This window comes from Alexandromys fortis, unplaced genomic scaffold, assembly GCF_014885135.2.
Source record: "Alexandromys fortis isolate MF-2015 unplaced genomic scaffold, M_Fortis_MF-2015_v1.1 scaffold_17, whole genome shotgun sequence".
NCBI classification, from domain to species: domain Eukaryota; kingdom Metazoa; phylum Chordata; class Mammalia; order Rodentia; family Cricetidae; genus Alexandromys; species Alexandromys fortis.
In genome coordinates, this window is record NW_026067896.1 from 18543572 (window position 1) to 18556223 (window position 12652).

Consider the following 12652-nt stretch of genomic DNA (forward strand, 5'->3'; position numbering starts at 1 on the left):
TCTTAAGTATTTGATATTTTTTATAATATTATTTTTTATTAAATTTATGTTTTCTAGTAGTCTGTTGCTTGTATGCTACACTAGAATTGATATTGTCATTATTTCCCAAACTCTGCTGAACTTCCTCAGTAACTCTCCTATAGGTGTTGGCAGAGGTTTCTGTCCCACCCTTTCCCAGAGCCATTCAGTCCCAAAGAAACACACAGAGGTCTACATTAATTATAAACTGGTTGGCCTATTAGCTCAGGCTTCATATTTACTCTTACATCATAAATTAGCCCATAATTCTTGTCTATGTTAGCCACATGGCTTGGTACCTTTTATCAGAAAGGCATTCTCATCTTGCTTCCTCTGCATCTGGGTGATGACTGCTGACTGACTCCTCTTCCCAGAATTCTCCTGTTCTCATCGCCCCGCCTCTACTTCCTGCCTGGTCACCTTGCCTATACTTTCTGTCTGGCTACTGGCCAATCAGTATTTTATTAAAACAATACAAAAGACCATTGTCCCACAGCACATAGGTTTTCAATATTTACAACCATGTCTTGAACAGATAATAGCAGTTTCATTTCTCCCTCTCTGGTCTCATCCCTTTGTTCCCATGCAAAGGGAGCAAAGTTGAACACAAATAGTGACCTGGGCAAGTTGGTCTTTATTGAGTTCCTAGAAGTGGGTTTAAATATTTTCAGATGTCATGTGATATTTTCTGTAGGGTATCTGTTCACAGAGTCATGATAGGGAAGTTCCATTTTGGTTCTAGAGTCTATGAATTTTAATTTATCAAGTAACTTCTTTTTAAATTAAGATCTCAATTTCCACCGCATAAAAAGTAAATTGATTTGGGACTCACAAAACAACTCCCCAAATAAACTGTATTTGGTCACATTCTATTCTCCTTACACATTTATATAAAATCCTAGGTCACTATGAGATTCATTAACTTGCTAGACTTCATATTTTCACCTTATCTGTATATTACTTTTATTTAAAAAAATTAATGTTTTATCTGGTATACATTTTGAGATATGTAGAAATAAGGGTGATTGCCAAAGATGATATAGCAGTTAAAGAAAAGAATTGACAATAAAGGGCAAAAGTGGAATGACAGACAAGTAGAATCTGACAGGGTATAGATGGGCTATACCCTAAGAGGAAGATGAAGGTGAATAGGCTAGCCTTAAGTCAAAAGTGCACGTGGAAATGTGGATGCTTCTTTCACTGCACTAGGAGAGAACACAGAACAGGAAGCATATGTGGGGGAGGCAGCAGGTTTGTTGGTAGGCGTGTGAGGAAGTAATGTTCATGTTATTGTCTCTGTTTACCCCATGAAATCACAAACTGAGAAAGAAGAGCAGGAGATTTTTAAGGAGAGAAGCTGAGAAATAAATGAAAACGTAACATTTAAAAATTAGAATAGTATTTTCTGAGTATCCGTTTAAAATATGTGTCTGTAAATTCAAAGTGAACCGACTCATCAATTCTGTGTTTTTCTACATAGACTGCACATAGAAGATGTTGGTTTTGTAGTTTCTAAGATGTTTTAAGACCTAGCAGACTGGGATTTAATCATAAAGGATTCTCATAGACCCAAGAAGATTCTTGCTGAAAATGGTGGTGCAGATCTATCTCCTCAGCACGTGGAAGGCTCAGGCAAGGGGATGGAGAGTTTGAAGCAAGCCTGAGCTACCTAGTAAGACTTTGTCTCAAAAATGAAAATAGGAATGTAGATTCTTAGGATAAATTTAGGAATATCTATATAGAAAGTAATACAGTCTCATGTGTTCTATGGAAAGTGACAGTCTCATGTCATCTTCAGGTCAGTTCCTGCATGGTATGTATTAGCTTTGTCCCTTTAGAAAAATAGACACACTGGGTCAAAGCCGCAAAACCAGTGCCAAGGTCTGTTGGGATTCCATCAATATTTACATACATTCCATCTTAACATGTCTGTAAGGTATTCAGTTATCATTCCTTCAACAAAACATTTAAAAATAAACACAATCAAAGGACTAAGTAAGAATATCATTTAGCATGATAAATAAAAAATTTTAATGGAACAAAATCACTACTTGTTTTTTAAAATACTCAAGTTGGGGATAGGTCTCTAGTTGCTTGCCTGGAGGAGTTTTGAATGTCAGGTATCAGAAACATTGCTAGCTAGTACATCCCTGCTAACACAGGACACAGTGCTGTTCCCAACTCTGCAGAAGATGTATTGGTCTAGTTTGGATGTAGGCACTACTTGGTTGAAAGGAAGTCAGGCACATTGTATAAAGAGAAGTGGGGACAAGGATAGGAAGAATGAAGTATCTGTCCTTGGGAGACCTTCCTTTGCCCCAGAATTCATGGAGTTTTACAACTTGTTCAGTAAGGAATGAATTGTCTTTTTGGCCAGAGAGATGGGGGATGGAAAATCTAACTGTGCCAGATGAATGTTCTAGCTCTTTACTGAGGAATGACAGGTCAGCACTTCTGATTCAATGCTTCCTGAACCCTGCTAATATCAGCCAAGACATTTCCATCTATTTCCAAACACAAGTGACCGTTTCCCTTCCTGTCAAAAACCCAGAATCACCAAGTTTCATCATTTTCTCTGCCATGGTCGCTGATTGTCACAGATCTCCAAATCAATTTCTAATGCTTGTTTTTATTTTTTTTTCTAATCCTTCGTGTAATGTTCTGATTTAATTGCTCCTCATTAACAAGTAAGCATGTGTCTTGGCTTTTCCACGTATATGGGGAACAAGACATGTTATTCCCCTTTGCCTGTTTACTGGATATCTTATTCTCTAAGGGAACCTCTCAGGAGATTCTGTACAAATAATAGTAGCCAAATTACCTCTGGAGAGATTTCATAAACAAGACCTCCAGAGCCAGTATGAGCTGACGGATCACAAAATCTGCAGAGTTCTGTCCGGAGAAAGGTCAATGCTTTGAACAATCAGCTATGACATAAGGACATGGGGACATAATCTGCAGCCTACTTTGTGAATTTAAAAGAAAATAACTACACACCATGTTTTTCACTGTGAAACTCACAAATCTCTATGTGTTTTAATAAAGAATTCAGTTTTTTTGAGGTTTTTATGATCCCTACAGTTAATTTTAGGGCCTTCTGTTAATTTCTATCATAGTAATTTGTATTTTTCTTTAACATTTCTTATCAAGTTTTCTATCAATTTATTTGTGTAAATATTTATTTTTTAAGATGGTTGATTTCAAGAGAGAAAAAAAATTCTTTGCATCACTTTAACTGCAATGCATTATACAGGGGTATAAATATGTAACAAATATTTGTAGAATATCACTAAACAAACAAGTACACATGATAGACCAGGCTACATGCCAGGGCTTTCTGGTAGATACAGAAATGAAGAAGGCGTAGGATCTTCAAATTTTTCCCTCAAGTGAGGACTTGAAGCTAAGCGACTAACTCATGAAAATGCAGCCTGATTCAGAAGAGAATCCACTGCTAAGTCTCCGAAATGTTCTATTACAGGCAAGTGTCTGAGTGCTTTGGAATTGCACAGGAGGGAAGTAGAAATAACCCCAAGATCCATGGGAGACTCAAGTAGAGCTGAGATAAACTCACGCAGAACAAGCTTTTATGTCTCTGAGATGTACACCAAAATTGTTCTTGCAGACTAGGAAGTCTGACTATATAGTGATTTTCTCAGTTCCATTCTGTCTAAAAGATCCGCCTGCACTGTGAGCCACCAACTTTATGACTTTCAGTTATGTAGTTCTTTAGTCTGGGTAAATACACAAGAGCGGGTAATGTCATTTGGCCACTGGTTTAATGAGGGTGTTTAAGCCGCATTTTTTCCTCAGTAAACTCTGTAAGGCACTAGTAGGGCAGAGAAATAAGAACTCTGTATGTTTCAAAGCTTGGTGCACGGATGAATTTTTCTGAAGTGGAACCCCCTCCCCTGGAAATTTGACAGTATTCCCTACAGAGTGCATGTGACAAAGTCTATACTGTTATATATTACTGGAGGGATTCAAAATTGGCACAGACACTCAAAGACAGATTTGGTAGTATCTAACACACTTGTGTGTGCTTTTGCCCTCTGTTGTGATGAATCCTCATACTAGCAAACTCACTCCTAGAAATATCTGATAATGCTAAGTAGAATATAAAAAGACACATGCACTACACATATACTAGAGTATTACTGGAATCTCCAATAGGAAAAGCTTGAAAACAGCCTTTTGGTCTTTCACAGAGGATAACCTAATTAAACATGTAACATGGCTGAGGAAAGAAATGACAGGTAACTCTTTCTGGTGCTTTCTCCAGCATGTACTACTAAGTGAAAAAAAAAAAAAAAAGCCAACAGGCTTGAACTAATCTATAGACTTTACCCTGACCCTATGAAAGTCCTGGATGGTTCAAGAAAACAGGAAATGAAGTCGGGTACGGTGGTGCACATCTTTAATTCTAGCACTTAGGGAGGCAGAGACAGTGGGATCTCTGTGAGTTTGAGGCTAGCCAAAGAGTTCCTGGGCAGCCTGGACTACACATAGAAACCCTATCTAGGAAAAAAAAAAGCAAACAAACAAACAAAATCCATAAACTTCTCTTGAATTTTACAAAGAGTTGGGTGTTATAGCATACTCTTTAAAAGGTATATTTTTTTAATTTTTAACTCTTTTATTGAAATTATGTGACACCATTTCTCCCTTCTTTTTTATCCTTCCAAGCCATCCCTTGCTCTTTTCCAAATCTGTGGTGTCCTTTTTTCTTTAATTGTTGCTGTGTGTGTGTGTGTGTGGTGTGTGGTTTCTAGATGCAAAAATACACTTTGCTCAGGCCGTATTATGAAACTTTTCATCGGAACAGAGACAACTGCAGAAAAACACAGCCAATCAAAACATATAGTCTCAGATGATCCATCTACAACATCCCTTCTGCATCTAAGACTCAGGGATCACTGAGCCAGACAGAGCAGAGAGAGACGAAAAGAGGCAGAGAAACCTGGGGTTTGCTGTGAGATAATGACTCCTAGAGATGTCAGAAGCTCCATCCATGAATTCTCACCTCCATGGCAACATAAGCATGGTCTGAATAAGGGGGACACTAATAGACATGACAATGTGGAAGGAAGACAATTTTTAATCCCAGCTCTCAGCGAGTTAAGCAAATAGATCTGTATGAGTTTGAAGCTAGCCTGCTCTACATCATGAGCTCCAGGCCAGGCAAGACTATCCAGTGAGAGAGACCTCGACTCAAACAACAAGAATGAAGAAGGAAAAAGAAAGAAAGGAAGGAATTCACAGAGACCCAAGGGATGCAAGATTTTTTTTTAAAAAAAAAAATTCAAAGACTAACTGAAACAATCTTGAACAGAAAGGGCAATATTGGAGGGTTCATATCCCCCATCTCCAATTTGCTACAGAGCTACAGAATCAAGACAGGGTATCAGGCATTAAAAATAGACATAGCGTAGTATTGGGAATCTAAAAGCAGATCCTCACACTAATTATTGATTGACTTTGAACCAAGGTGTCAAGGTAATTTAGCAGTGAAAAATTATAGATAATTCAGAAAATCATGAGACAACTGGGCATTTACCAAATTAAAATAAAAATTCTTCAAAGCTATGATCAAGAAGTGAAATGACAGCCCATAAAATGAGAGAAAATAGAGACAGCTTATAAGTTATATGCCTGGCAAGAGTCTTCCAAAGATAGTATACAGAAGAAACAATTATTTCAAAAATTATAAATGGAAAAAAAATCCCATTTTGAAAACCAATAAAGAATATAGATAGAGGGTTTTCTCCAAAATTGTAGCTAACCAATAGGTACTCAAGAAGGTGTACAACATGCGTAAACATTGGGAAACTGCAGAGTACAATCATCGTGGGACTGCTTCCTATGCATTGGGATGACTATTGTTTTAAAAGCAAAAAGTAATGAATGATGGAAAGGATGTGGAAAAACTGGAGTATCCTAGGATATTATTTTAAGATTTGTTACATTTGTTTATGCTGTGGAACACTTGTTTAATGATGCAAAGATATGTTGCATTCTTTTTTTAATTAATTAATTTATTTATTGAAGATTTCTGTCTCTTCCCTGCCACTGCCTCCCATTTCCCTTCCCCTCCCCCAAACAAGTCCCCTTCCCTCGTCAGCCCAAAGATCAATCAGGGTCCCATGTTGCATTTGTTCGGCTCTCTGAAGCTGTGTTCTTTGCCTGCCTAAAACACCTGATTGGTCTAATAATGAACTTAACAGCCAATAGTAAGGCAGAAAAAAGAATAGGTGAGGCAGTAGGCAGAAAGAATAGATAGAAGGAGGAATCTGGGAAAAGAAATATCAAGGAGTGAGCAAAGAAGGGGCCAGTTAACCAGCCATGAGGTCAGGCATGGGATAAGAAGGAAAGAAAAGTTATAAAGAAATAGAAAAAGGTAAATGTTGCAAGAGGCCACTTATTGATTCCCAAGTGCTCAGCCCCAAAATAATCACAGAGAAACTATATTTAAATCATTGCTTGACCCATTAGCTCTAGATTCCTATTGGCTAACTCTTACATCTTAATTTAACCCATATCCATTAATCTATGTATTGCCACATGACAATGACTTACCAGATAAAATTCCATCTGGCTCCTGCGGGGCTATATGACTTCTCTCTGACTCCGCCTCCTTTCTCCTAGCATTCAGTTTAGTTTTCCTCACCTAGCTCTGTTCCCGCTTTGCTATAGGCCCAAAGCAGTTTCTTTATTAACCAATGATATTCATAGCACACAGAATCCAACATCAGGTAAAATTCTAGAGGTAAAAGGTAGATGGGATAATTTAAGTGAAGTAAAGCTAACTAGAAACAAGCCAAGCAGAGGCTAAGCATTTATAAGTTAGAAAAAAGTTTCTGTGTGATTTATTTAGGAGTTGGGTGGTGGCCCCCCCCAAAAAAGTAAAGAGCAAAGAGCAAAAGAGCCAAAGGGTGAAAAACAAACAACACTGGAGCCCTTGACCTTGTGGGTGAAGATGTAAAATAGTGCAATCACTGCAGAAAATGGCACGAGAATTCATCAAAAATGTTAACTCTTCTCATATTATGTTCACTGTGTCCAGTTTGTGGCAGGAGTAAACTAATAGCAACTTTACTATGCTTAATCAGTTGGAAATACTATAACAAACAGTAGGAAATAGACGTAGCATACACAGTTTTCAGTGATGCCTGGTGAGTAGCAGTGCCGCCATTCTGACAGTGGTGTGTGTGTTGATGGGAAAGAGCTAACACATATTTTATCTGTCTGTCATTATAGACCAGCACCTTTGGTGATGGAGAAAGGACTTACTTACATTATGAAAATTAATGTGTTTATCATGGAGTACACTTGAGTCTGCAAATGTCCATTATATCTGCGTGTGTGCATGTGCGTGTGTGTTTGTATGTGTGTGTGTGTGTTTGAAAGAGAGAGAGAGAGAGAGAGAGAGAGAGAGAGAGAGAGAGAGAATATTTCCAAGAACCACATTTGCCTGGAATATGAATTATACAAGACAGCTAGTAGTATGTTTGTATGACATAAAAGTATTGAATCCTACTTGATCATATCAATGTTTGTGTTGCTGCTTGATTATGTCTCTCCAGTTCAAGAATGAACATTGCAAACAAAATAAGAACAGAAATGATAACACCAAACCCACAAACTCATTGCAACACTTATAAAAACTGTGTTGGTTGCTTTTGGGAGATATTAGAAAACAAATCATTTTGAAAACCATTGCTAAAGGGGAGATCACTATTAAACATGTTTCAATCTTTCCTTTCTGAATCACACCTCACCATAACTAAATAGTTTATTAAATCATTTTTCCTTATTAAAGTACTCCATTTAAAACATAAAGGAGAAATGACAGAATTTAATTTTACCACTCTGAAAGAACTTTAGGTTCTAGACAGTGATGCATAATGGCAAATAGCAGCACAAGGTTGATCTATTAATTATATACATGTTTATTAAAGCGCATAGACTCAGCTGTAAAGTGGCTTTGCATTTCCCCCAAATAAACATTAATTTCAGTAAGCCTTTGGATCAGTCTACCAGTTTCTACAAAATACATACCTGTGATGAATATCAGATGTGAGACATACATGTTATTTGCAGAACTCCAGCCTTCTGAAGTACTGTGACAAAAAAAGATTTGATCTTTTAATAAAACTTTTGCTAGAATACAAAAGATGTTGGTCAGAGAAGCAATGGAATACAAGATCCAAAGGATCTATAAAAGTTTCTTATAAAAACAGTTTGAGTAGTTCATACATGAATATTATGTGTTTTGATCAAATTCACCCTTCTTTCCCTCCCCTCTAACTCCTTGGCTACCGTCCCATTCCTTTCCCCAAACTCACCGAGCCCACTTAGTGCTGACGGTATGCACATGGGTGTGGGACCACTACTGAAGCAAGGGTAGATTCTCAATGGCTGCATACAAACTAAGTTGCCCTCCCTCAGTATCTATCAGTTGCCAATGGCTCCTCGGATACATGTGGGCCATCCTGAACTCCTCCTTCCATGACTGGATCTTAGCTGACTTGATTTTCTACAGATCTTATGCACACAGTCAGTGCGATAGTGATTCACGTGTGAATGGTCCTGTCATGTCTAAAAAACATTGTTGTTATGCAGTTATTCACTACCCCCAACTCTCACTTTTTTTTTGTTGTTGTTGTTTTTTGAGACAGGGTTTCTCTGTAGCTTTTGGAGCCTGTCTCACAATTTTTATGCCCCCTCTTTCGTGATGTCCTTGAGACTTGTAGAATGTGTGTGATATAGATGTTCCATTTGGAGCTGAGCACACCACACTTTCTTATTCTGTGCATGCTGACCAGTTGTGAGTTCTTGCGTTAATCACCATCTACTAACAAGGAAGTTAAATGATGAATGAGTCCCTATTAGTAAAGACACCAGTGAAAAGGAATTTCATTAATGAGGATTGAAACATGCTCTAATATATATTAAGATAAAAACTTATGGGACAATTTAATACTGTGTCCATTTAGCAGAATAAAGTATTGGGTTCTCTCATAGGCCTAGGGACTAGCCAGACAGGTGGTTTGTCCCAAATTAATATTATTAAGCATGCATTCTGTCTTATGGAGTTGGCCTTAAGTACAGTTATAGAGAGGTTGGCTACTCCCATAACATTCACGCCGTCTCTGCACTGTTGGGCTTACCATGTTAGAATACTCACTATGGTAGCTTGCAGGTTCCACAATCAGGCAATACTGGGGATTAACTTTTTTCTAATCCTAAAACTCTTAGACCATTGCAGAACTGTGCAGGCTATCCAGTAATGGTGAAGCTTCCAGGTTAGTACCAGTTTGTTTTCTCCATGCCCTATGACTCAAATTCCTGGTGTGTCTTCACCAATAGGGATTTACCATCCAGTTTTGGAGGTAATGGCAATAGCTTGTAATAGACCAAAGGTGGCACGGTCTATGGCACCACATTTACAAATGACTTGAAAGTAGGTAACCCCATATGTGTCTCTGGGATTTTATTTTGATAGGCTATGTTGTCTGCAAGAAAAAAAAAGAAGAGAAAAAAATCCCCTCTTATAGAGTGATTAAACACCTTTTATATATGACACACACGTCTATGTCTATGACTATTTTAGGAAGTGTCTACTGTAGTGGTTTCCATTTGAATTTTCAAAGGTCTTTCATGTTTGTTATGCGTCTTCACACTCTCTCCACTACCCTGACCTCCAGGGTCATACAGTGAGTACTTCAATTTAAAGAAAGGAATATTTGTGTAGTATGGAACTATGGACACTGAGTCTGTATTTGGCGAATGTTCTTAGTGTGAGTTATACAGATCAGAAGCTGACATTGTTAGCTCCTTTTTCCAATGAGGCAACTCATATTGGATACAAGTAGAAGAAAGTATTCTTCTCATGTATATTTGCACTTCAATATCAAGTAAAATACAAAATAAATACTATAAAAATGATGTATAAATCTCATCATTTAGACAAAGTAACTTTTTGGCAGAAAATTTTATGCATGAACCATCAGTTTATTTTCTTTTTATTTTGTATATATTATGTCTTTTAAAATATATCCATTATATGTACGCTGTGCATACACATACATGCACATGTACACATGTTTTTGTGTGTTTATTTGTGTGTGTGTGTGTGTGTGAGAGAGAGAGAGAGAGAGAGAGTGAGCGATTACCACTCTGCCGGTTAGTTTTTTGTAAACGACACAAACTAGAGCCACCTGGGAAGGGGGGGAACTTCAGTTTATAAACTGCCTCCATCAGATTGACCTGTGGGAGTGTCTGATGATGTAATGAACATGCAACCTAGTGAATTTCACATGCGTCACGGCTAGACTTGTTAAGGTGAGCATAGCCAGCTCAGAACTATGCCATGCTATGACACAGGAAACAATGGCCACAGAAACCCAGCTGTGATTCTCTGTGACACGTGGCTGAGCTACTAGGAAGGTTTTTTGTATTTTAAACAATCAGATTATGCTAAGAACCCAAACATTCTGTGTATCACTAAATTATATTATGCCTGAATATTTTTAATTAAATATTTTTAAAAAATTAAACACTCATCTTTTCCCTTTGAGAGTTAAGAATCCCAAGTAGGCTTCAGATGTGATGAGCTAAAGAAGGAAGATGGTTTTTAGCAATCAGACTTGACTGCTGGCCAGCTGAGCATGTCGCTTCTTGCCATTGCCTCTTTTCCCTTTGCTTATTAATCCCCTGCATGTTGGGACACTCTTGTTAGCTTGTCACCGCTGACACTTGAATCTGTCTGTTCTGTGGATAAAAATCGCCTAACTCAAGCCTTAGTAAAAAGGTTTGCTGTCAAGACTGAATTTAGTAAAAGGAATATTTACACTTAGGGCTTAGTGTGACAATAGGAGAGGAGAGGGAGCCCCGGGTGTGTCAGCAGGTGAGCGTGCAGGCACCTGAGAGTGTAGCATAAGTCTGCTACACGGGCTATCTTTCCCCTGGCTTCTAGTTATATATATGATTGGATTTTCCCTTCTTTTGGTACCCCATTCTCCCTGTCCTTACTCAGTCAGCAGCAGCTCAGCCGATGAGCAAACATGTTTTCTGCTCCACTGCTGGGAGCAGCGTGAGTTGTGAGAGACCTTGGATGTGATTATGATTACATACTAACTACCTCAGGGCTGCTCACTGAAAGAGCTCCAGAACACAGGGGATAAAATTTGTGCTTGGTGCCGTTGGAAGGATTTCAAATGGAAGTGTCTCTATCCAGCAGCTTTCCTGGTGCCCTTTAAACCTGAAGCAGAGATAGGCAGCCAGACATCCCATCGAGGTATAGAGGATACACAATTCCTAAAGATAATACCAAGCATCCACTTCTCAAAGTTTGAAAAATCACTTCCTGCATTTGTCGTAATTCCCCAAGAGCTTAAGTTCTGATATCTTCTCTGTGACTATGAAATTTTGTTTATTGAACCAGCGAACATCAGGGACCATCAGTCTTCATTAGATTATCACCTCCTTAGACTAATGCTTTGTTGATATTCTTATTCCTTATTGTTTATAAATCCCCCCTCACCCTGTAGGATCTGTCCTGTCATTGGTGTCCGACAGTTACTCCTGAGCAGAGAATTCATCACCGGGAATTTATATGCTTCCTCGGGTACTGCTTGCAGGCACTTAGTTCTTTAATGCAAATGAAACTTCAAAATATGATTTCAGTGATGTTAGGAGAGCAGAAACACATCAAAGCAGTATTGCTTTAGATAGCTTTGTCGTGACAATACATCATGCCTGAGCCACGAGCACAACAAAACAAATCCCCACTGGAGAAGAGCAACTTTACTAAGGCGCTATGCGTCTAAGCAGGTCCCCATATCTCTGCTGAAGGCTCTGTGTATGCTAGGCAGCTGGGGACCATGTGGGGCTGTCTGTGTCTCACTCTGCCTCCTAGTCCTCAGCTTCATTCTCCTTCAAGCACAGAGCTGGGATCTGCTCATACAGCAGGCATCACACCTGCCAGTGACCCACAATGTCTGTAGGTTTGTGAATGAGTTCCTGCCATAAAACTGGCCCATGCATTCCCCCCCCCAAACTCAGGTGTCCCCATCATACCTGGTGTCCTAACAGTCTGAACTGTTCCCCATCCACGGAGTTCTCTCATTTGTTTGGGCTTGGTGATGTGATCTTGTTCTTATTCACATTTTCTTTGGTCCCCGGAGATCCCTTGACTGCATCCTTTGTTAGGATTTTTACTCTGTGGAGATCACCCAAACTTCACTGTTCCTTAATTTCTTCCAAAGGAATGGAAGCATAATGGCAACCTAGTAGGGCTTACCTCTGGTACTCTATCCTGTAAGTGTAGTTGGTGTTTAACTTTAAATTTATGTGTGCTTTGCATGTGTGCACACTGGTGCACTCTCTCATGTAGGCATACATGGAAGCCAAGGTTGACATTGTCTTTCCTCAATTGCTTGTCTACCTTACTTTTGAGACAGGTTGCCAAAACAAACCTGAAGCTCATTACCTTGGTAAGACAGGCTGGCCAGAGAGGCCACCCCACAACCTCAGATTGTCCTATGTCTGGCTCCTATTGCAGGGCTTTCTCACACTAGCCACCATGGCATGTATCTGTTTGGGTGCTGGGGATTCGTACTCAGGTCCTTCT

General features: G+C 38.9%; 1 protein-coding gene across 1 annotated transcript in view; it reads left to right on the forward strand.

The window, feature by feature from the left end:
• The window catches only part of Stk32a (serine/threonine kinase 32A), a 114178-nt gene that overhangs the window by 45023 nt on the left and 56503 nt on the right, over nt 1-12652 (forward strand). The gene's annotated exons all lie outside the window — the stretch shown is intronic.